This window comes from Meriones unguiculatus, assembly GCF_030254825.1.
Source record: "Meriones unguiculatus strain TT.TT164.6M chromosome 13 unlocalized genomic scaffold, Bangor_MerUng_6.1 Chr13_unordered_Scaffold_40, whole genome shotgun sequence".
NCBI classification, from domain to species: domain Eukaryota; kingdom Metazoa; phylum Chordata; class Mammalia; order Rodentia; family Muridae; genus Meriones; species Meriones unguiculatus.
The window spans coordinates 4569938-4596370 of NW_026843649.1; the positions used below are offsets into that span (position 1 = coordinate 4569938).

General features: G+C 36.2%; 1 pseudogene; it reads right to left on the minus strand.

The window, feature by feature from the left end:
* The window catches only part of LOC132651130 (zinc finger protein 91-like), a 310759-nt pseudogene that overhangs the window by 190952 nt on the left and 93374 nt on the right, over positions 1 to 26433 (minus strand).

Sequence of the window (26433 nt, forward strand, 5' to 3'; positions counted from 1 at the left end):
AAAGGTATACTTGTGGGTTGTCAATGCTGCCTCTTCAGGCACCAGGCATCCACCTGGTACACAGGCACACCTATCCATGCAGGCAAAACAGTCATACGTGTAAAAATAAACAAATAGATGGGATTTACACTTCTTAGAAGAAGGGAAAAAAGCACAAGGGTCCATTAGTAAGTAAAGCTAGTTTATTGCACACACAGCCCCAGCTTAAATTTATGTATTCCCAGTTTAAATGTGTCCAGTTTAAATTCCCTGCTCAGCCAGGGCCCAGCCAGTCCCTGCTCACTGCAGAAGGAATCCTGGGGTCCCTGCCCCCCTTTCTTTTAGTGATTGCAAACTCTCCCAGTCAAAACAGAGCTGGTCCCAGGAAGGCAGACAGAGATTATAAATCATTCTTAAAGACTATAACAAGAAGCCAGGTGTGGTGTCGCATGCCTGTGGCTGTCAGTGGGGCAAGCAGAGGCTGGTGTGAGTTCCAGGCCATCTGGGTTTGCAAAACGAGTTCAGGACATGCAAGGCCACAAGAGAAACCCTCTCTCCAAAAGGAAGGGTTTGCACCCCTGCCAGCTCTTCACACTCACATGTCCTAAGTCATAAAGTATGACTTCAACCAGGCTATAAGAAAGTCCTGCCAAGCACAGTGCACACACCTTTAATCCCAACACTCGGGAGGCAGAGGCAGGTAGATGTCTGTGAGTATGTCTGGGAGTTCGAGGCCAGCCTGGTATACAATGAGGCCTGGAAAGCCAGGGCTACACAGAGAAAACCTGTCTCAAAAACCCAAATTAATAATAATAATGATAATAATAATAAGATTGAAATAAAAAAAAATCAGAGCCAGGCCTGCTGGCACATTGTCAGAAACAGGTTCCTTTCCCAAGGAAGGCACACAGTAGAGTTTATGGGAAAAATAGCAGATGGAAGAAAGATTTGAAACTTCATTTTATTTCATTTTTAAAATCTCAATTACATTAATTCTTAGTGGATTTGAGAGAGCAAAGACTTAAAATCAGTGGGTATTGTTTTAAAGTTTAAAGCATAAGCATGAATAAAGCCTAGTTAGTTGGAAACATGTCCAGCCTCCTTTGGGGAAGAACTAGCCTTAAGGGGACAAATTAACCTTACTGCATTCTTTCCTGCCCACTAATTATACAGTTGCTAGGAAACTGGCCCATAGGACCAGGCCAGAACTGTTTGTGGTCTTGATGCCCAAAGTAACCAATCATTTCAAACTGAGTTTCCATTACACAATCATGTAAAGCCAAAGCATGTAAGTCCCTGCTTGCAGTTTTGCCCCATAAAAACCTTGCTTCCCTAGATCTCAGGGCTACATTCCTGTCCTGTGTCCACAGGAAGTTTGTGTCCCATGTCTGAACACGTATACAATTTTAAAAACCTCATGTATTTACAGCAGAGTGTATCCTAGGTCTTTTGGGTTTCCCAAAATGGCATAACAGTTTCACTCTGAATAATACCATTAGTAATTTATAAACATCTCCCAATGACAATAAACACTTGTAGCCACAGAAAACAACCAAAAACCTACCCAATCCCCCTTAAGGAAAATATGACATCATTCTCATTGATTTCTTCTAGCTGACATTTTGGACATGCAGAAATCCTGTTGGGGGCCCAAAGAAAATTGGAAAAATGTTTAATTAAGTAAGCAATATTTGTGGTCCAGTCTTTGAATGTTGAGAAAATAATAAAAGTCCTGTTTAGAACAGTTTAAAATGCTGGACCAATTAAGATTTGTAGCTTTCTTCAAAGCTCTCTTGGGAGCAGGCAGTGATGAGAAACAGCAATTGAAGTTGTTGAGGCAGGAACAAGCACAATTCTGGAACATGCAAGATACAAACAGATGTGTCAATATCTCAGCATGCTGGAAGAAAAATTCTGTCAGGTTTGGTCCAGCATCTCCAGTATTCACTCCTTTTGTTCTGCAAACATATAATTTCTCACAAGCATTATACAGTTCTAAAATTATAAATGTATGAGATGTTCAGAATGAAATTAAACTGTAAACCAATTTTATCAATGCCAATTAAAAGAATGACATAATAAAAATTGAGGATATTATAGCCAAGGATTTATTGGTCATGTACTGCTGAAGTTCTGGCTAGAGACATTTTTTATGTCTCAGTCAGCTTTAGAATTATGTGAAGCGATTATCAATTTATATTGCCTGTTTTGTTTGGTATTCTTAATTTCTTTCTTCTTGTGTGTGACCAAGGTTTTCGGGTGGTCTTCCTCTGTGATATCTGATTTTTATTTGTTTTGAAGGAACCCACAATTTCTCTTCTCCTGTATGAACATATGAAAAACCTCTTCCCCAGTATGTAATACATCCCCTACTGTTCATTGTGAAGTTAGGGTATCTTTGAAATATATAGGCTGAAATAATTCAGCAATTTTTTTTCTATAACCCAGTGTCTTTGTGCAGCTGTTGTTTGTTGTTCATTAACATTTAAGAAATTTAAGGTCAAAAAAGCATTATGTAATCTATCTCGTGGGGGGGGGGGTTAAAACCCCTCTCTGTTTGTTAAGCATGTCCCTTAAAGTATGATTCAATTTTTCAATGACTGCTTGACTGGCAGGATTCTGCGGAATACCTGTTACATGTTTTAGCTTATAATATGTAAGAAAATCTTTCCATTTTATTAAAGACATATGCTGTAACATTATCAGACTTGATTTGTGTAGGCATAACCATAACTTCCAGAACTTCTAATAAATTTGTAATAACTAAATCAGCCTTCTTAGAACTTGTGGCTTCGCCTGAAAGATGGAGCTGGTTTCCGCCTTCCACCTTCCCGATGGTGAGTGCTCTCTGTCACAAACAACTCTGCATTTGGCTAAGGCTGAGGATCTGGCTTGCTTCCATGTATGTGAACCTATCTTCATTGCCCACGTGGCATGCTGAGGTTGGCTACCCAGAGGATATTTAACCTGTGGGCTGGCTTTTCCCAGGGTCAGATGATTGTTCAAGGTTCCTGAATAAACTGCATTGAAAAAAGAAAAAAGAACTTGTGGCTTTTGTTCATTGGAACCCTGAATATGTGTCTATAGTATGGTGCACATATTTCAGTTTACCAAACTCTATAAAATAAAACACATGATTTGCTAAATTTCATTTCTTTGTTTACCATTTGGGTTACTTCCTGCAGGTAGTGGAGTTTAATTATATAAAGAACAAGTGGGACATTTTCGCACAATTTCTTTGGCTTGTTGCCAAGTGATAGAAAACTCTCTTTTTAAACCTTTGCTGTTAACATACTGTTTTTAAAATGAAATTCTGAGGCCTCAAACAAACTTCCTGTCAATAGTTGATCAATTTCATCATTGCCTGTGCTAGAGTGCCTGGTGGATGCATATCAGATCTGATCTATGTTATATACAATGTATTATTTTTATTTCTTATTACTCGGTGTAATTGAAGAAACAGTGAAGTTAAGTCCAAATAAGCCTGAATTAGATCAGAAGTTTCTATATGTAGAACAATAATTTCTGCATATTGAGAGTCAGTGACTATACTAAGAAATTCTTGAAAATTTGATGACACCAAGAGAATTGCATATAATTCTGATTTTTGAACTGAATCATAAGCACTCTCCATCACTTTACTCAGATTTTCTGACTTAGAACCTGCCATTTTTGATTTATTGGCATCCGTATAAAATATGGGAGCTCCAAAAATTGGAGTTCCTTTTATTATATGAGGAAGAATCCAATTGTTTCTTTTTATAAACTGAAGTGACTTGATTTTGGGGTATCTGTTGCTGATTTCTCCGAAAAACTCACAACAAGCTCTTTGCCAATATCCGTTCACTGCCCACAATGATACAATCTCAGCATTGGGAAAGGTCACCACAATTCCAGCTGGATCTATTCCAGCCAACTGATGAAGTCTCATTTTTCCTTTTAAGAGTAATTCAGGAACTTTTCTATATCGATTTTTAATTTTTTTTATTTTGCTTGTGTACCAAAAATACCCCATTCTAAGACACAGTCCACCTTATGCATTAGAATTCCTGTGGGAGAATGAGTGAAAAGCAAGATAACCAAAATATAGGCCGTCTTTGGATCAATATGGTCTATATATGCATCTTGTAATTTCCTTTCTACCAGAGCCAATTCATTTTCATCTTCAGTTGATAACGTTCTTGGACATTTAAAGTCCTTATCATCATATAAGGTTTAAAATAAGTTATTTAGCTTTGAGTAGCTAAACAAAATGTAGGCTATAGCCAGTTAATATCTTACAGTAATTTTTTGAAAATCATTGAGAGTTTTTAATTGGGTTCTTCCAAGTTGTTGAGTTTTTTTGTAGACCTATTTTGTATCCTAGGTAATTAATAGAATCTCCTCTTTGTACTTTTTCGGGCGCAATCTCTAAACCCCAACAAGGCAAAGTTCTATTTATTTCATCAAATATATTTTCTAATGTTTTTCTATCTGAATCAGCCAATAAGATATCATCCATATAGTGGTAAATTATTCATTGAGGAAACTGCTTACAAATTACCTCCAACAGTTGTTGTACAAAATATTGGCACAAAGTAGGACTGTTCAACATCCCTTGTGGTAAGACCCTCGAGTGGTATCTCTTTATTGGACAGCTTCTATTCAAAGTGGGTCCTGAGAAAGCAAACCTTTCCCTATCATACTCATGTAAAGGAATTGTGAAAAAGCAATCCTTTATATCAATCACTATAATAGGCCATTGTTTAGGTAACACGGAAGGCAATGGGATTCCGGATTGTAATGACCCCATTGCTGGAATAATTTTGTTAATGGCTCTGAGATCTGTTAACATCTTCCATTTGCCAGATTTCTTCTTGATGACAAATACCAGAGAATTCCAAGGGTTGTTGGACTCCTCTATATGCTGAGCCTCCAGTTGTTCCAGGACTAGCTGTTCTAGTGCCAGTAATTTTTCTTTACTCATAGACCATTGTTCAATACAAATAGGTTGGTTTTCCAACCACCTTAGTGGTAAGGCTGTGGGAATTTTATCAGCAGTGGCTTTCCAACAGGCAGTTGAAAAAATGGCCTCTGCTGTATTTTGTTTATGGACAGCCTGGACAGTCTGAAACTGTTTTTGATGGCATTTTAAAATAATTTTAGCTTCTTTATCAGGAGTATTACCTGTTTTTTGCCTCATAACATGGGGGGATGTTAATGTGGGTCTTCCATTATTGTAACACATCTCTTCTCCATAAGTTTATGGCTATCTCAGCCACATATGGTCTTAGTTTTCTTATTTGACCTTCTGGTTCTGTACATTTAAACCATCTAACACTTTGTTTCACTTTAGATAAAGTCCCAACTCCTTGGAATTGAATATCCACCTCCTGAAGTGGCCAATTTGGAGGCCAGGATTTACAAGTAATAATTGTGACATCAGTCCCAGTATCCACCACACATTCAATTTCAATACTATTTAAAATTATCTTTAACTTTGCCCTATGATCATTTATAGAGGTTTGCCAATATATTTGCTTTTTTGTTCCCTTCCCTTCCTTTTTTTTTATTTATTTACCTATAAAACCTACCCTGGCCTCACTGTTGAAATTTTTAATGTTTATTCCCAGAGCAGTGGTGTTTATCTTTCTTGTGGAGGAGTATCCCTGTCCTGTATTGGGGCTTGAGACAGGCCCCTTCAGGCATTTTTTGATAAAGAATTACCCCATTTATCTGTGCTCTATATTCACTTATCCGATGTCAACCCTTGCACATCTTCTGCATATTCTAGGACGTATAGGCTCCCTTTTTGAATTATTTTGTTTTTCCTGGTAACTCCATTTGCAGCAACCTTGCTCATCAAAATTAAGACATTTCCCAATGTTTTTAGGGGTAGCTTCTCCTATCAAGGTCAAATTGAGGTCTGATGTCAATCCTATTTATAACACATTCGTCTATTTGTGCACACCTTGCTTTTAATGGCCGTATTACCTCTTTACAATCAAAATCTTTGCATTTTCAAAAGCTAAAGGTTCTATTAGTGCTTTTCTAGCTAGTGGATCTGATATACTTGTATCCCCAGCTTTGCAAAACATTAGTGAATGTTTCACTTGGAGCTTGTATGACCTGAGAGAATGGCTCAAGCCTTTTTCCTGATCCCTCAACCTTGTCCCAGGTATTTAAGGCTGCTAGGTGACATAATACTAAGGTTTCTTCATTATATACAGCTTGTATCTCTGTGTGAGCCTATTGGCCATCACCAAGCAGCCATTCCTTAAAAATACCAACAGCCCTGGCTCTATTTTGTATGCTATCTCTCTAGCCTCTTCTCTTCACCATGATAGCCATTGTAAATATGGCTCAGGTTCTTTTATTGTCTTTGCCATATCCTCCCAGTCCTTTGGGATTACTATACTGATTGGCCAGGAAGTCAGCATTTGTTTAACAAATGGTGAATGCATTCCAAAATTGGTGACACTCTCTTTAAACTTTCTCAGGTCTAGCACTTCCACAGGGTGCCATTCAGCCTCATGGTAATCCTGTGGGTAATCATCTGCTGGTCTCTGTTGTACACTGACTGGATAAGCTAACATTTGTTTTCTAACCAACTTTGTTTGGCTTTCTATATTATTATCTTTTGCGTCTGCCTGAGTATTACTTAGTATTCTAAACTCTTTTTTTAAGGTCTGTACCCATATTTTACACCCATCTCTCTATTTTTTGTTTTGTTCAATAATCTCTGGAATGTCTTGTTTTATGCCTTGCTTCTAACTTTTAATTTTTTCTTTATATTGTTCTACTTGTTCTTTGTGTTTTCCAGTATATCTTCTAAAACCTCTGCCCTCTTTTCCTGTTGTTTATCATGTTCTGTAAGTTTTTGTATCTCGTTTTATGTCCTGTTTCCAACCTTCATTTTTTTCTTCATATTGTTCTACTTGTTCTTTGTGTTGTTCCAGTATCTTTTCGAAAGCCTTTGCCTTTGAGAACACATAAAAGGCTAAATCAATTTTTAAAGTTAAATTGAGGAATATGAATGTAACCATGGTCATAATTTCTAAACTTTCCTTTATTTCTGTCTTAAAACTGTAGAAGAGATTATCAGCCAAGCTCAAAGAAGTCTGTTTTATCTCTCATCCTGTTAGACTGTAGTTGCAACCAGTTTTGTTCAGTCTCAGGTCTGCCCACAGTAGGCTGTCTTTTGCTCTGAGGCATGTTTAAGAGTCTCTTTTAAAGAGCCAGTAATTTATCTGGGAGTTTTTAGGTTTAAAGTTTGGGTTGTATCACTGAGAGCTTATTCCTCTCCCCCACCAAATTAAATTAAAGTAGGATTTAAAGGGTGTGGATACTTAGATTAGTTGAGTGCCATTTGTTGTAGATTATTAATATTTACTATAGATAAATCTTTTGGTTAAGCAGTGGTTATTCCTAAACAGCTGTATAACCAAATCACCACACAGAGACTAGGATTTAATTAATTAACCTAGAGCACAATGTTGGCTAACAGTTACTCCATCCTAAACCTCCAAGCCCACAGAGATTCCTAGGATTCAGATTCACCCATCATACTTGCTTTTTGTGATATTTTAGTTCCAGTTAATTTCTGCATGTGGTGCCAAGCCCTCTCCTGCAGATTCTCCTCCTCTCCTCTCCTGTCTCCTTTCTCTTCCTCCCACTCTGGACCAGGATGTCTCACCTTATCCTCTCCATTATTCAGTATTGGGGCTGGTTGTTTTAATTGACAATATAGAGAACAAATGGTGGCATGTTTATGCAAACTTGAGACAGGCGATGCTTAGAAAAAGCATCACAATGCAATATTTGCATTGAAACCAGGCAGTGGAATAGAGAAATCAGCATTTGAATGAACAAGGGTAAATTGTATACATCCAAAAAAAACATTATACCAATATAATCCCTTGTATCATATTAGAAAAACATGGTCTAAAGATAGACCTTAATAGTAACAAAAATAGTAAACAGCCTGCATATGCATGGAAAGTGAACTCTACTCAATGACAGCTGGATTATGGAAAAAATAAACTAATTAGACTTTCTAGAATTTAACAAAAATGAAGGCACAACTCACCCAAACTAATGAGACATAATGAAAGTAATTCTAAGAGGAAAGTTCATAGAACTAAGTGACTTCATAAAGAAATCTGAAGCATCTCAAATCAACATAACAGCACACTTGAAAGACCTAGTCAAAAGGAAGCAGACATACACAAGAGGAGTATATGGCTAGAAATAATCAAACTTAGGGCAGAAATCAATAAATTAGAAACAAAGAAAGCAATTCAAAAAATAAACAAAAGCAAGAGCTTGTTCTTGGAGAAAATGACAAAGATAGAGAAACCTTTAGCATAACTAACTAAAACACAGGGGGACACTATACAAATCAGCAAAATCAGAAAATAAAAGGAGGTATAATTACAGACACTGAGGAAATTCAAAAATCATTAGGTTTTACCTTAAAAGTCTATATGCCACAAAATTTGAAAATCTAAATGAAATGGAATATTTTCTTGCTAGATTCCACTTATCAAAGTTGAATCTGGATCAGGTAACTAAATTAATAGACCTATATGCCCTAATGAAATAGAAGCAATCATCAAATTCTCCCTGCCAAACAAAGCCCAGAGCCTGATGGTTTCAGCGCAGAATTTTACTAGACCTTCAAAGAAGAGGTAACACCAATACTCTTCAAACTATTTCACAAAACAGAAAAATAAGGAACATTACCAAACTCATTCTATGAGGCCACATTCACCTTGATACCTAAACCTCACAAAGGCTAACTAAAAGGCAGGGATACACTAAAAAAGATAATTTCAAACCAATCTCTCTTATGAATATTGAAACAAAAATACTCAATAAAATACTCGCAAAATGAATCCAAGAAAACATCAAATATCTCACCTATCCTGACCAAGTAGGCTTCATTCTAGGCATGCAGGGGAGGTACAATCTACAGAAATCCATCAGTGTAATCCACGACTTAAACAAACTGAGAAACAAAAACCACAAAATCATCTCAATAGATGCTGAAAGGCATTTAATAAAATCCAAGTTCCATTAATATTTAAAGTTTTGGAGATATCAGAGATAAAAGGCACATGCCTAAACACAGCAAAGATAATATACAACAAGCCTATAGCAAACTAAATGGAAAGCAATTTAAATCAATCCCACTGAAATCAGAGACAAGCCAACTTTGCTCACTCTCTCCTTTCTCTTCAACATAGTACTGGAAGTTCTAGCTAGAGCAGTAAAACAACTAAAGGAAATCAAGGGGATACAAAGCAGAAGGGAAAAAGTCAAAGTATCACTATTCACAAATGATATGACAGTATACATGAGTGACCCTAAAAATTCTACCAGAGAAGTACTACAGCTGATAAACACCTTCAGCAAAGTGGCTGTATACAAAGATGCTAAAAAATATCTGAAGCCCTCTTGTATAGAAAAGACAAGAGGGCTGAGAAAGAAATTAGGGAAAAAAAACAACCTTGCAATAGCTACAAATAGCATAAAGTGCACTGGTGTCACTCTAACCAAGCAAGTGCAAAATCTGTATAAAAAAACTTCAAGTCTTTGAAGAAAGAAATTGAAGAAGATATCATAAGATGGAATGATCTCCCATACTCATTGACCAGTAAGAAAAAACAGCAAAATGGCCATTCTACCAAAAGAAATGTAGAGATTCAATGCAATTCCCATCAAAATACCAACACAATTCTTTACAGACCTTGAAATAACAATTCTCAACATTACATAAAAAACACAAAAAATCCAGAATAGTTAAAAGAATTCAGTACAATAAAAAACTTCTGGAGGTATCTCCATCCTGGATCTCAAGCTGTACTACAGAAAAACAGTAAAAACGGTGTGGTACTGGCATAGAAACATACTGGTGGATCTGTGGAATTGAATCAAAGACCCAGAAATAAACCCACACACCTACAATGCCTGATTTTTGACAAAGAAGCCAAAACCATTCAATGGAAAAAAGAACATCTTCAACCAATGGTGCTTGTCTAACTGGATGTCCACACATACAAATAGATCCATACTTATCACCCTGCACAAAAGTAAATTCCTTGTGGATCAGATACCTCAACATAAAACTAACATTCTTAATCTGTTATTAAAAAAATTGAGGAAGAGGCTTGAACATATTTGCACAGGAGACAACTTCTTGAACAGAACACCAGCAGCACAGGCTCAAAGATCAACAATCAATAAATGGGATCTCATGAAACTGAAAATCTTCCCTAAAGCAAAGGACACTGTCAGCAGAACAAAAGGATGGCTTACAGACTGGGAAAGGATCTTTACCAACTCTACATCTGACAGAAGGCTAATATCCAGAATATATAAATAACCCAACAAATCAAATAATCCAATTTAAAATATGATTCAAGGCTAAACAGAAATTCTCAACAGAGAAATATTGAATGGTGTAGAAACACTTAAAATGCTCAACATCCTTAAAAATCTGAGAAATGAAAATCAAAACGACTCTGAGACTCCACCTCTCACCCAACAGAATGACTAAGAGAAAAAACTCAAGGGACAACTCATGCTGGAGAAGATGTGCAGAAAGGAGAACCCTCCTCCATTGCTGGTGAAAATCTAAACTTGTACAGCTGCTTCGGAAATCAGTCTGGTGCTTTTTCAGAAAACTGGGAATACTGCTAACCCCAAGACTCAGCTAAAAAACTCCTAGGCATATATCAGAAAGATGCTCAACCATACAACAAGGACATTTGCTCAACTATGACAATAACAGCTTTATTCATAATAGCCAGAATCTGGAATCAAACTAGATGTCCCTCAATGGGGGAATGGATACAGAAATTGTGGTACATTTACACAAGGAAATACTACTCAGATATTAAAAACAAGAAAATCATGAAATTTGCAGGCAAATGGATGGAACTAAAAAAAATCACCCTGAGTGATATATCTCAGAAGCAGAAATACATGTATGGTATATATTCATTTACAAGTGATTATTACCCATACAATATAGATTGGACATACTAAATTCTACAGACCTTAAAAACCTAAAGTACAAGGAGAAACAGAGAAACATAGGGAAGATGCTTAATTCTCATTCAGAAAAGAAAACAGGATAGATGCCAGAACGCATAGAAGAGAGAGAACAGGATAGGAGCCTTTCACAGATGAACACTAAGTGACTCCACTCAAGAGGTGATTGAAGCAGATACAGAGACCCACAGCAAAATTTTGTATAGAGCACAAAATGTCTTATTGAAGAAGTGGGAGATAGAAGGACCTAAAGGGGACAGGAGTCACGCAAGGAGACCGACAAAAAAAAAATCTGGGTCCTGGGGCCCTGCATAGACTCATGCATCAACCAAAGAGCATGAGAGGAATTAGACCCCCTGCTCAGATGTAGCACATAGACAGCTCAGTGTCCCTATGGGATCCCTAGTAAGGGGAGAAGAGACAGTCTCTGAACTTGGCTGCCTGCTTCTTGATCACTTCTCCCTGGTGGGACCACCTAGTCAACCTACAGATGAATAGGATACAGGGAGTCTTAAAGGAACCTGATAGGACAGGGTCTGATAGGACCTTCCCTATCAGAGGACTACAGGAGAAGGATAGGAGAGAAGTAGGGAGGGATGCTGGGACCTAGAGGAGAAGAGAGAGGGGGCTACAATTGGGATACAAAGTGAATAAATTGTAAAAATTAATGATAAACAAGGGTGACAGAATAAAGCATAAATAACACAATTGACTGAGAAAAACACAAAAAATACTCACATCTTTAATCATAGATCTAGCTAGAAAAAAAACCTTAGGCAACCATTACCTCAAATGACAAATAATGTATGTTTAGTGTCCTTCTTGGTACTATAGTAAAAGAGAATGTGATAGGATGCACACAGTATCATTGGAAATCTTTCTTCATGCACTGAACATGGAGTGACTTGTAGGAGTTGAGATGTTGATTTACTTTCTCCCCACAGATCAGCAGGAGTGTATCCCTTGCTGAATTCAAGAGTACCCAAACCTTGAGAGAAACAAGTGCCTGCCCATGGCAGTGACCTTCCTGTCATTTGAGGATCCTCTGGGTTTGGTCCTGGCCTGCATGGCTTTGTGTTTATCTGTCAGCACAGCTATAGTTTTGGGGATCTTTCTCAAGCACCATGACCTACCCATCATTAAGTCCAATAACTGGACTATAATAAAATACCTTAGTGTCTTCAAATGAAATTATTTACCCTTAATTTTAGTAAGTTTATATAAAATGTATATCTAACCATAACTAAAAGAGCCCTTCATTTAAGCAATGTTATATAGATACACTCTATTTCAGAATATAAACTACTTCTGAAAACACATTTTAGTAAGTTATACATGTTACTTTTTAATTTGTGGACAATATAAGTATTCAAATTTTAATTACATAATAGTAATTGTGATAAATAACACAGGTACTATATATTTTTCCTTAGTATTTTTTTTTTCTGGAGAAAACAGGAATTAGGTTGACAGTTAACATCTTCTGTTGGACAGACAAAAACCTGGACCTATGGCAAAGGGAGCTTGCAAAATTGTACATCCATAGCAGAAATCAGTGTTCAGAATTCTCAAAATGATGAAAATAAATCTACCATATGAACCACTTATGACTTTCATTGACTTATGCACAATGGACTCAATATACTCCTTCAAAAATATTTTCTCAACCATACTCATTGCTATTCTGTTCACAATAGGTACAAAATGAGAACACTTAAATATCCTTCAACTGATATAGATAAGTGAAATGGTATGCACATTAGTAGATAGAAATATAAATGACGATATTGATTTAGGTAACTCAAATCCAGAAAACAGATATCACATGTCCTATCTACTCTGAAGAATATAGTTCTAGATCTTCAGTTGTGATTATTCACCCTACTGTGAAAGAATAGAAAGAGTGTGGCAAAAGACTGGGGATCAGCCCCAGCAGTTGAGGGAGAGAAGAATAAGTTGGTGCAGAAACGAGTCAGACATGGTTGTCCAAAGAAACTTAAAGTCTTGATGGACTGGCAGTCAGAGTACTTCTTTATTTAGACAGATTTCAATAATAAAAGATAGATTCACATTCTTCTAAAACATAGATTATATCCTTTTTGTCTCCAGACAGGTGTTTTATCTGTCATAAATTTAGTCATCATTGATAAACCTTATCTTTTTACTATCATTTTTCTTCATCAATGCCATAACCTGACATTTTTGAGAATATGGAGGCATATTTGCCACAGCCTGAAACCCCATTCTCAGGTTGGACGCATTCTCAGATTCAATGGCAATAGGTAGAAAATCTTCAAGCCAGCCTGGGCATATTGCTTTGTCCCAATTAGTATATTATCATATTTTAATGGACAGCCTCAAGAAAAACAATTTAAGCCAAAGCAGCAACAGTTGTTATTAAATTCCTGGCATAATGCATTGTCTATATCTCATATCTTTGTAGAATTTACTTATGTGCTAAATCTAAGTATTCTTTCATTATTTTGGTCATACAACATCACAGTGATAATGTAAAAGCTGATATTTCTAGGAAAAGGAGGTCCTAATACCTCACTTTAAAAATCATTTTTATAAAACATTCTTTGTCCATCATTACAGACCCTAGTGTAAGGTGAAGATGTCTCCAGTCATTCATTTACATCTTTATCTAATCATTGAGGGCATACCATATGTAACTCCTAATCTTATATGCCAAGTATTCATCTGAGGATACAGCAGTACAAGGTATTTAATCTCAAATACTATCAACTCTCCTGGCTCTAGAAACTTTGTTTGCCTTTTTAAGAGTATGTTCTGATTATTTTCTTTTTGAGGAAACACAGGGGTAGATTTTGCAAGACTATCTTGAAGCTAAAGTCTCATAAGGAGTTTTCTGACATTTTTATGAGAAAGACATTTATGTAGGGCCAGATAATTGATATTTCCCCTAAATATGAGAGGAGCAGTATGCTCAGGATTTTTCTGGAGAAGCTAAGAAGCAGTACTCCAGGGTGAAGGCATAAATGATTCATGAAAAAAATTCCCATTGCTCCAATGGCCCCAGGTTGTACATGTATTGAAAGCCCTCTAAGCATGTAGCAAGTGGAGATCAAGACCAAGGCTGAAAGATAGTATGAAGGCTATTGTAACATGCAACTCAGATATGCTTGATCTTTGTCAAATATCTGTGCTGACTTCAAGACTTTAAGTGTATATAAACTTTTGTGAGGTTTTAATCCACTTGGAGGTGACTTTTGAGTGAAAATAAGCATCAATTTCCATGTTTCTACATATAGACATCTAGTTTGGTCAGCATCATTTGTGAAGATTTTAACTGTTTTTCTGTCATAGTACTATTTTTGTTATAGTACTAGTGCATTTACATAATAAAACATTACTCAGACATTTAAAAAATCAAATCATGAAACATGAAGGTAAATGCACCTTTGCAGGTAACTGAGAGTGAGAGAACCTAGACCCCCAAAGACAAATAGGGTATGTATTTGCTTTTACATATATATTAGTTGCAAGATGTATGATATGCAAGCAACTGGACATAATACCACAGGGGATACATACAAATTAAAAACTGGAGGTTAGGGGAGGCAGAGATTTCTCCATAGGAAAGGGAAATAAAATACTTGGAACAAATGGAAGGTGGGCTAAAAAGATAGAATTGAAGGATATTGGGAAAGGAAGAGGGCAATGAAAAGGTAACATGAGGAAAGACAGGTAAAATTAAGGGTCATTTGTTTGGTACAGTGGAAACCTAATGCAATAGAAACATTTTAAATCATGTTCATATTAAGAGCCAATATAAATGAAATCACCAGAGAAGAAAGTCCCAACTGGAAATCTCTTGTCACTAAGTAAAGCATCCAGTACTGGTAATAGTCTATATTTAACTGAGGTATTGGCCAAAGTAGTGTGATTGTAATGCCAAAACAATATAGGCTTTTGCCAAGACTATAGGCTGCTCTCCACAAATTGACTGCAGTGCCCTTTTGCTGGAGATAACACTTACACTTACATGGAACATAGATAAATAGAGCTTGTGCTTACATAGAACCTTCACACTTACATTCTAGCAACTTTGATATGAGAAGTACACTGCAACTACAAGAGGAGAAATACAAACACTAAGCCAGCTACCAAACTTTTGAACTATGACAGTTTCCTACCTGTAAGACATATTAGTGCAAGAGTTGTAGGAGTAAATAACCAATCTATAGTTTGACTTAAGGCCCACTTCACATGATGGAATCCATACCTGACACTGGTTTATTGATCAAGAAAAAGAAATTACACAGACCATGGTTCTGGGGGAAAAGCAAATACTGCATTCTACTAAAAGTAATAAAATGACCATTGACACCATTCTGCTATACTCATAGACCAGTATCTTGTTCAGCCATCATAAAAAAAAAGTCATCCTGCATCTGATGGAGACAAATTCAGAGACCCATAGAGAAAATAGACAGTCAGTGAGAGACCTCAGAATATGCCCTTCAGACTCTTCAGTAATTCAGCCAGAAGAGTATAAGAGCCAGAAAGGATAGAGGATATCAAAGAAGAAAGCATTATAAATTAAGAGGACTGAAGAATATATAAGCTGTGAGAGACTGAGGCAGCATGCAAAAGGAATTTAATGTTATCCCTAGCCCTATCTCTAATTGATAAGTGCTTGCAAATGAAAATGTAGTTTTCTCCAAGGTGCACTCATTTTATCCAATGAACTACACTTAATTGTACTTTTAAGCATACATTCCAAAAGGTAGATGGCCAAAAATTTCACTCACTGGCACGTTTGGATTTCCATGTCCTGTAATTCTGGTATGCATTTTAAAAATTTTATCACATTTCTCATTTTAATTTGCTGAAGAGTTTTTTCCTAGTTTTAAAGCTACATGGACCCTCTGTGTGTACTACTGTTTCATGTTTAATATTTTATGAAATTTCTGCATGTGTGAACAAGTCTACATATTTTCCCCCCTTGAGCTCTTTTTCTTTTGTTGGTCTTTTATAATAAGATGTGATTGTTTTTGTATTTTCTCTATTTTACTTTCTTATTATACATTATAGCCCTTCTTGTTTTATATGAGGGTAAATTTAAACAGGATAGAAGGGGAGATGGGAAAGAATTGCCAGGATTAGAGGAAGGGAAAACTTTAATCAGGGTGAATATATGAGTAAAGTGACTATTTTGAAAAGAAAAAAAGGAGGAGGAGGAGCAAGAAGAAAAGCAGGAGGAGGACGAAGAGATGAAGTTGAAGATGATTATGAACAACAAGAATAAAGAAACAACAACAACTGGATAATTGCATCAAAAGAAATGTTAAATAGCCATGCACAAAAGATCCAGAATATCTAAAAAGTGCAAAAAAATAATTTATGAATAATAGAAATAGAGGAAGAAGACAAAACTCACATCAAAATCCCTGAAATATTTTCAGCAAAATAATAGAATATATCCTTAACCTAATGAAGACGGGGTAGCCTATAAAAGTACAAAAAGTATAGAAAACAACAAAGCATACCAGAAAAGAAATTGTGCTCAGCATATAAAATCAAAACCCTAAATGTAAAGAAAATTATATTAAACAAAGAAGGTATATTACAAGTTGCAAGTTGAAAAGACTAAGTTGCATATAAATTCAGGCTCATTAGAGTAACTCCTGATCTCTCAAGAAAAATTCTAAACCTAGAATGGCTGAGACAAATTGTATATAATCTTTAAGGGATCCTTATTACTATATCCAGTATACTTTCAATAATAAATGGTGAATAAAAATATATTGCACAATTAAACCAAATATGAGCAATATCTCTGTAAAACTCCTTCACTACAGAAGCCAATCAAAGCAAAACTCCTATCTAAAAATGTTAACCACACCCAATAACAGACAAAAAGTGAATAATCCCAAGCATCAAATATAAAGAAGTAAACTCCCCACACCATAACTACAAAATAAAGGGAAATAATAAACATTGTTCATTGAAAACTCTCAACTTGAATGTTCAATTCTCCAATAGAAAGACAGGAACTAACAGAATGGACTAGACAAAAAATGTCCATTCTTCTGCTGCATCTACGGAACACTCTGTACCATCCACATTAGATAGCATTTTTGTGTAAAAGGATGGAAGGAGACTGTAGAAGAAAGTGGACCAAGAAAGAAGTTTAGGGGCGCTTTATTTTATACAGTTCACACACACAAAATACCTAAAATTCTTGAGTCAATTTAAAAGAGAATATATACTGTACACACTGAATGAGGAGTTCTACCATTATCCACATAAAAACAACAGATGACTTGGGCAGGTCCAGCACACATATATACTCATGTTTACTGAAACACAGCTGACTGTGTGCTAAGATAGAATACACCTGATTGTCCTGAATCACATCAGTGCAAAATATTATATTATTCAATTTTTTTATTCATAGAAAACATGTACATTTGTTTTTCGAGATTTTAATATAATCACATTTTTTTTTCTCATTTCTCTGTTCCCCACATACAAAATCTCCCATACAGCCCTCTTTTGGTTCTTTCAATTTCAAGTCTTGTGTTTCCAATAACTACTATTACATGTATCATGCATTATGTGTGTGTGTGTGCATGTGTGTGAGAGAGAACATTTAACATTTTAAGAAAGGCAATCATTTTACTTTGAAATTGTGGATGAACTAAAAATGTATCATCAAAAATTGTGACCTTAGCTAGACGCAGAAATCAAACATTGTATGACTTCAGTCCTAATTGGGCTAAAAGAAGTCAGTACACTGAAATAAGAACTGAAAAGTCAGTATTAGAGCCTGAACATCAGGGTGTAGTGGCATGACTTGTCAAAGAACACATTTAAGTGACAAGAGGAATAATTTAAAGAAATATCTCAGGGTACATGCATAAGAGCTATTACTAATACCTTACATTGTTTACTTGAGAAATATTCTGTATATATTTTTTTAAATCTCAATAATCAAAATGTTATAATTACTGTGTAAGAAATATTTATTTATATATTATTTATTCTTCCATCAATTTTCCTTCCATTTTCACCCTCCTGAGTTTTGAGTAAACATTCTTTGCTCTTTTGAAAATTCAAGCCACTTTTTCATAAACTATTTTTACACACTTAATATATCAAAATTTGATTTGTAAAATATTTTATAATATTATAATACTAGGAATATATAACAAACCACTGAATTTTATCAAGGGTATTTATTATATACAGGAAAAAGGAAAATGTGAAGAGGTGAAATACTATTCTTTCTAGTTGTTTTTAAGAGACAGTTGCCTGAGTGCAGCCATTTCAGGAAAAAAAAACTTATTTTTTTCTTTTTTATTGATTATTACAATTTATTCACTTTGTTTTCTGGCTGTAAGACCTTCCCTCATCTTCCATCAATTACAACCTACCTCCCTCTTCTACCCCTATGCCCCTCTCCTAGTCCACTGATAGGGGAAGTCCTACTTCCCTACCGTCTTATCCTAGCCTATCTTATCAAGTCTTACCAAGAATGGCTGCATCTTCCTCTGTGGCCTGGCAAGGCTGCACCTTCCAGGAGTAGGTTATCAAGGAGCCTGCCACTGAGTTCATGTCAGAGACAGCTGCTGTTACCCTTAATAGGGAACTCACATGGAAACCGAGATACTTATGAGCTACATCTGAGCAGGGGTTCTAGGTGTTCTTCATGCATGGTCCTTGGTTGGAAAAGGACCCCCTGGGCCCATATTTTTTGGCTCAATTGGCCTCCTTGTGGAGGGCCTCTCTCATCCAGGTCTTTCTATCTCCTGAATCTTCCATATTATTCCATGCTCTCTGCCCAAAGTTTGGCTTTGTGGCTAACCATCTGCTTCAGTACCCTGCTAGGTAGATTCTTTCAGAGGCCCTCTGTGGTTGGTTCGTGCCCTGTTCCCTGTCTTCTCCCATTACTGATGTCTATCCCATTTGCCTTTCTAAACGAGGATTAATCATCTTCCCTAGGGTTCTTCCTGTTGCTTTAGGACTATAAATTTTAGTATTTTAATCCTACATTATTTGACTAATTCCCACATATAAGTGAGGATATACCATGAGTGTCTTTCTGCTTCTGGATACCTCACTCAGAGTGATCTTTTCTAGTTCAATCCATTTGCCTGCTGATTTCCTTGTTTTTAATTGCTAAATAGTATTGCATTGTATAAATGTGCCACAATTTCTATGTCTATTCCTCGGTTTGGGGACATCTAAGTTGTTTCCAGATTCTGGCTATTATCAGTAAAGCTGTTATGAGTACAGTTGAACAAATGTCCCTGTTGTTTGTTTGATAATCTTCTGAATATATGCCCAGAGTTGGTATAACTGAATATTCTAGTAGTACTATTCATAGTTTTCTGAGAAAGCACCAGATTGATTTCCAAAGTGGTTGTACAAGTTTACATTCCCACCAGCAATGGAGAAGCGTTCCCTTTTCTCCATATCCAGTCCAGCTTGTGTTGCAGATAATGTGATAGTATACATGAATAACCCTAAAAATTCAACCAGGGAACTCCTACAGCTGATAAACAACTTTAGCAAAATGACTGGATACAAAATTAAATTTAAAAAAATCTGAAGCCCTCCTGTATACAGAAGACAAATGAGCTCAGAAAGAAATTAGGGAAACAAAACCCCTTTACAGAAGCCAGAGATAATATAAAGTACATTGGTGTGACTCTAATCAAGCCAGTGAACGACTTGTATGAAAAAAAAGAACTTCAAGGAAGATATCAGAAAATCTCCCATACTCCAGAATTGGTAGGATTAACATAGTAAAAATGGCCACTCTACCAAAAGAAATCAAAAGACTCAATGCAATTCCAATCAAAACACCAGCACAACTCATTACAGACCTCCAAAGAACAATTCTCAGTTTCATATGGAAAAACAAAAAACCCAGAATTGATTTAAAAAAAAATGCCTGCACAATAAATATTTTCTGGAGGTATCTTCATCCACAATCTCAAGTAGTACTATAGGGCAACAGTAATAAAAAATGGCATGGTACTGGCACCTGTACTTTAAATCTTAAAGGGGTGTGCATCTACTCATTAATCATTTTTATTAAATCATATCAAGAAGCTGAGGGGAAAAACAAATATAAGGGAATCAACTGCTGTCTCAGGTTTAGACCTAGTTTGCGGGTGCCCAGACGGCCAATGCTACCTTGGGCTATTGTTTCAGCTCATCAACCTTAAAATATCCCTGGATTTACTATTAATAGTGTACTTTTCTTAACTTTAAATTGTTCTCTAAGATTTTTTACATCAGAGCCAAACATCTTCCCTGACCTTGTGAAACAATCTATTTTTCCAAATTGTTTCTAAGTATAATGGTCATTGCTAACAATCTATATCTATGGCTCATTTCAAGGACAGTGGTTAATTCATTAATCTGCTCCAGTTAACATGTGAAAAGAGATCAAGCATTGTTAATTTTAAATGTCAGTGATATTTCCCAGTGAAGAGCTAGAAGCCTTCTTAAAGTTTTCATACAACTCATGTTATAAGGATTATGGACATCATAAGGGCAACAAGCAGAGATATGCTACATAAGAACACAAATTCATCTGGAAAATCAGTTTTTGGGATTATGCTTCTCCAAGACAAACTCATCATGATTATGCTAACAGGGGAGCCACATTCCATGAGTTCTACAGCTGTTCTGCTGTTGCTCCTGCATGGCGCTTGACAGAACCAGGTAGCCAAAATAGTTTGCCTATATGTGTGTGGGGGGGTAAGGTTATCTCAGGACCTGGGAAGGAGAATTCAGGGTAATGCATGGGCTGTACTAGCCTGGATGGCCAGATAACATGGAAGGACTGAAGGATTTCTGAGAGAAAATGGCAGGTGGGTTTGATTTGATATGTTAACTAGGAAACTCTGCCATTAGTTTCAGGTTTGAATCCTACTTCTATGGTAACATAAACTTCAGAGAGAGAATCATGGTCTCCATTGCATAATGATCTTCAACTGAGCTCATAGAGAAGAAAGGTGACAAAGACAAAGATTCTGTTTTTCTTTTCTTTCTATATATCTTCTTTCTTTTCTTTGAGGGAGGGCAGTTACCCAAACTAGACTCAAATTTTTGCTGTTTTGCTTTGTTTTCTTTACTATATTTTATTTTATCAATTGTTTTTATTTTTCACAATTTATTCACAATTTATTCATTATATATGCTGATTGAAGGTCACTTCCTCAACTCCTACTGGTCCCTCCCTCCACCTTCCCCCATCCCCTTCCCATAGACTACTCAAAAGGAGAGTTCCTCTCGCCTGCCATTCACCCTTACATTATCAGAACAATACTCAGCTATTAAAAACAGAAAAATAAAATTTCTGCTTGTATTTATTTTCCATGGGCCACTGTACTCACCTTAGAAGATTTCATACCATGAAGCTTGCCTGCAACCTTACCTTGAACTAAACACTAAGTATAACTCATTTTAATGAGTCCCACCCCAAGATACTGTTTGATTGACCATCTCAAATCCAGAAACATGTGAAATTTGAAATGCTATGCAGTCTGAAATATTTTATCACAGGCATTTCAGAGAATGTGATTCTCTTGCTACCTGGATGGCTGTTTCCCACCAGCCCAGGAAGGCATGAGGGGCAGAAGATGAGTAGTATAAAGCTTGGAAAGCTCACAAGCATAACATTGGTTAGCCACTCTGGGAACCACTTCAGAAAGTAAGTTCAACTTTAATTCCAGAAAACAGAACACAGTGGCTTGTATCCCTTGGGGAGTACCAGGGATGTTCCAAGCATAGGTGTAGATAATTGTTTAATACTAGGAAATTCAAGAATGCTAGATTTGCATTAAACAGCACATTCCTATTATATGAATAAGAAGAACAAGAACACAGAACCAAATTATCCTATATTTGAAGGGAGGGGAGAGTTATCAGGGATCTGTGTCAAAGGCCATCTATCAAATTTGATTGGTGGTTTCCATGTCTAAAGATACTCTCCAGATGAAGTCAGGCAGAGAAAACACACCCTTGACATGGTTACCCATCTAGGCCAGAAGCAGTCATACATAGAAAAAAAAGTGATTTTTTTCAATAGTACCCCTGGAACAATAGGTAGATGTGCACAAAGAAACTTCTACAGGCTACCAATCTTGTGATACTCTCAGAGAACTTCCTGGCTGGTGAAAGTTCATTTCCTACATATTCATCCACTGAACTAACAGTTTCTTGTGTAAAGTGCGGCAATTAAGTCTGATTTTTGTTCCTTGTAATGTATTTTTGTTCCCTAAGATATGCTATAGTATGATAAGTTCTGTGTCCTGTCCTTTGTGATTGCACAATGGCAGAAGAAGGCATGCAATACCTTTCTCAGGGGAACACCATGAGTTTCACAGCTTGCCCCAGGGGTGCTGAAAAAGAGGGAAGGGTAGGGAGTCGAGCAACCCCTTCACATCTGTGTAGGGAGGTAATGGCCCTCAACCTTGAAACTATCTAAATGTACTCCATCCTTCAAGAGGTGATGATTAAAACACTCTCTGCTCCCCACTTTATCATGCTCTCGATGCTTTGTTCTTACATATTATGGAAAAATAAATGATGGAGTAGGAAAAAAAAAGAAAACACTAAATGTTGAGAATCAGGATTATCAATAAGTCTTCCATAAACACCTTATCATATAATACTGTTGCGTGTAATTCATATTCACTATCCATTGTATTCTTTTAAAAAATGAGTTTATTTACTTTACATTCCAATTTAAGTCTCCCCCCTTTCACTCCCCCATTACTACCCTCCATTCTTATTGCCTCTATTCCCTTTCCCCTTCAGAAAAGTGAGGTCATTTCCAATGAGCTAGTTTTACACTTCTGTTGCATCTCAGTGGACCAAAGTACACAAAGGGCTTTCCACCTTGCTTATAGTCACAGAATTCCTCTCCAGTAAGGATAATTTTATGATGATGATGACGACTCTAGATTTGTGCAAGGCCTCACTATTTTAACATATTCATAAGTTCTCTCAAGTATGAATCCTTTCATGATGATGAAGATTGTACAAATATAGAATGGTTTCACCATGTTAAAAGGACTCATAGGCTTTCTGTCCATTAGGATATCTTTCATGAGTTTGAAGATGATTCTGAAGTGCAAAAGTTTATTCACATTGGATGCAGTGAGACAGCTTCTTTCCAGTATGTGTTCTTTTATGTATTAAGAGATGTTATATGCAAAGGCTTTGCCACATAATTATATTCATATGGTTTCCCTCCAGAATGTGTTGTTGTCTTAGGAGATGATTGTTACATGCAAAGAATTTATCACACTAATTACCCTCACCAGGCTTCTCTCCACTGTGTGTTTTTTCATGTTTTTGGAGACTACTCTGTTGTGCAAGGGCTTTATCATGTTGAGTATACGTATAAGGTTTCTTTCCAGTGTGTTTTCTTTTATGGCTTAAGAGAGTACTGGTTTGTGCAAAGGCTTTACCACACTGGTTACATTCATAAGGTTTCTCTCCAGTGTGTGTTCTTTTATGGCTTATGAGAGCACTGTTTTGTGCAAAGGCTTTACCACACTGGTTACATTCATAAGGTTTCTCTCCAGTGTGTGTTCTTTTATGGCTTATGAGAGCACTGTTTTGTGCAAAGGCTTTACCGCACTGGTTACATTCATAAGGTTTCTCTCCACTGTGTGTTCTTTTGTGGCTTAATAGAGTACTGTTTTCTGCAAAGGCTTTACCACACTGGTTACATTCATAAGGTTTCTCTCCAGTGTGTGTTCTTTTATGCCATATGAGATTATTCTTTTCTGCAAAGGTTTTACCACACTGGTTACATTCATAAGGTTTCTCTCCAGTGTGTGTTCTTTTATGCCGTATGAGATTATTCTTTTCTGCAAAGGCTTTACCACACTGGTTACATTCGTAAGGTTTCTCTCCAGTGTGTGTTCTTTTATGCCGTATGAGAAAAGTTGTATACGGGAAGGCTTTACGACATACAGTGCATTTAAAGGGTTTCTCTCCAGTATGACTATATTCATGCCTGCAAAGAAAATTGACACATGTGAAAGATTTACCACAGTGATTTCATTACACTAATAAATATATTTATCTATATGAATTAATATCCTAATTTGGTCTAATGGTAAAGAAGAATCAAATTTTAAAGTTTTATCACTTTATTTACTTTCACGGTATTCACCTTCATTATGGGTATTTTTGAAGATCCCTGTGATGGTAAGAGCATTTGTTATGTGGATCACTTTTATAGCATCATTTTTTCTATATGAGGTTTTCTCCTATATATGAAGAGTATTGTAAGAATTCAGAGTTTTACCACAGCAATCCCATTCACAAATTTTTGTACTGTATGAATGATACTTCATTTACAATGTGAGCCAAGACAAGCAGAAGTTCCAAATTCCTAGTATTCATAGATATTTTCAGCAATATGTGTTTGCTAATGAATTCTCAGTGAAGTTGCAAAACCAATTAACAGTAACCATTTATCACATTCAGAAAATTTACTCACAGTGGGGACTACTACCAAATCAATTGTTCTTGGAGAAAGACAGGGACACTGCTTCTTTCAATAACCCTATGTTCCTGTGTCTTAGAATCATTTTGACATATGATATACCAGTTTAATTTACAAAAATAATAAAGATTCCCACATTGAATTAAAACATTTTGTTTTTTGTTCATCATAGACATGTCATATAGGGATTAAGATTTCTCCACAACAATATTCTTGATTCTCATAAGCTGCTCCTTTCACTAAACTTTACAATGTTACTGCACGAAAATGAGTAGCACTGGGTCTACTATGAAACTTTTGCTTATTAGAAGGTTTTGGACACATACTGATCACCAATTCAGTGTGTATACCTCTTACAATATCTGAATAGACAGAATGAGACTAAACAGATTGGCAGTTCAAGTCAGTAGCTGTAATGTCCATATGATTCAAATGTTATTTTTGTTACAACATTATTTTATTTTCTTCTATCTTAGGGGAGTGCCTTGTAAACACAAATCAGATACCTGACATTGAAGTACATGGAATTATGAGATTTTAATGATCATCAGTACACTTAAAGTAGTGCTGTTTTTACACTGTTGCTTTTCTTTAAAACTTCCAGGACACAGCCATGTGTGCTGGAACATGCCTTCAATCCCAGCACTTGTGGAGGCAGAAGCAGGCATATCTCTGTGATTTTGAGGTCAGGCTGGTCTAACAAGTAAGTCTAAGAAAATCACAGATACCCAGAAAAAATTATATTTCAAAAACAGAAAATAAAAAGCAGCCAATAAACAAACAAACAAACAAACAAACAAAAAACACCAAACTTCCAGGACACATTAAAATTTAAGATTTACATCTGTGTCAACATGCACATAAAGTTACCTTTTATTACTTGTAGAACTTTGAAAATGTTCTTCAATATCATGGTCATCCCAATTGTAGCCTAAAATATAGTATGAGAAAATATATATTATTGGAAATATCATGTTATTATTAAGGCAAAACTTAAATCACTATGATCTGTGATCCTTAGAACCATGCCTGATTTATTTACCTCATTCCTCCTCATTCTCAATTGGAATAACAGAAGAGGATCAATAACAAAGTAAGAGTTGTCTCTTTATTTTAAAAGTGAAAGAAAAATTGCAGTCTTACCTATAGCAGTGAGGTTTTCACAGGTCTCTAGCATCACATCTTTGTAGAGTTGCTTCTGGGAAGGTTCCAGCAAGGCCCACTCTTCTTGGCTGAATTTCACATGCACATCATTGAAGGTCACTGAATTCTAAAATATGCCATACATTTGTACAACAGAAACAGTGGCAACAATATAAATTTTTACTTCATTGTCAATATAATCATATAATTCTACTGCTTCTTCAATTTATTTTCTGACACAGAAGTGTGACTGTTATATAGTTGGGTGCTGTGCGTGATGTGCAGTAGGGGAGATGAAAAAGCCTAAGGGTTAGATTGAAAAAAAAGGCATGCTTCAAAAACCTGTGTTTCATCAGTTGGTAAGACATTAATATAAAGTAGCCATTAGTTGGGTTCTTGAGCAATCTATGAATCATCTTCAGTTACTTGGGTGAGTAGGTCAGGACTCTGTCATGAGACAAGTGGAAGGACAAAACACAGTCATGATATTTTATATAGCAATAAATGAGATGTATTGATCAGGGGAAACTGAACAGATGGGTAACATCAGTCAAAAGACAACATGGTACTGAATATTATGTTTTGACCAGGGCTCAGGGATGTGGCATATCAGTATGTGAAGAGGGGGCTCATATAATTGTGGAAGGGAAAGTGGACTACAGTGAATACATGGATAAAAATAATGTGAGTGGCAAGCAACAACAATCATAGCCAATAACATCATATTTCTGAGTGACCAGACAAAAGAAAAGGAATAGAAC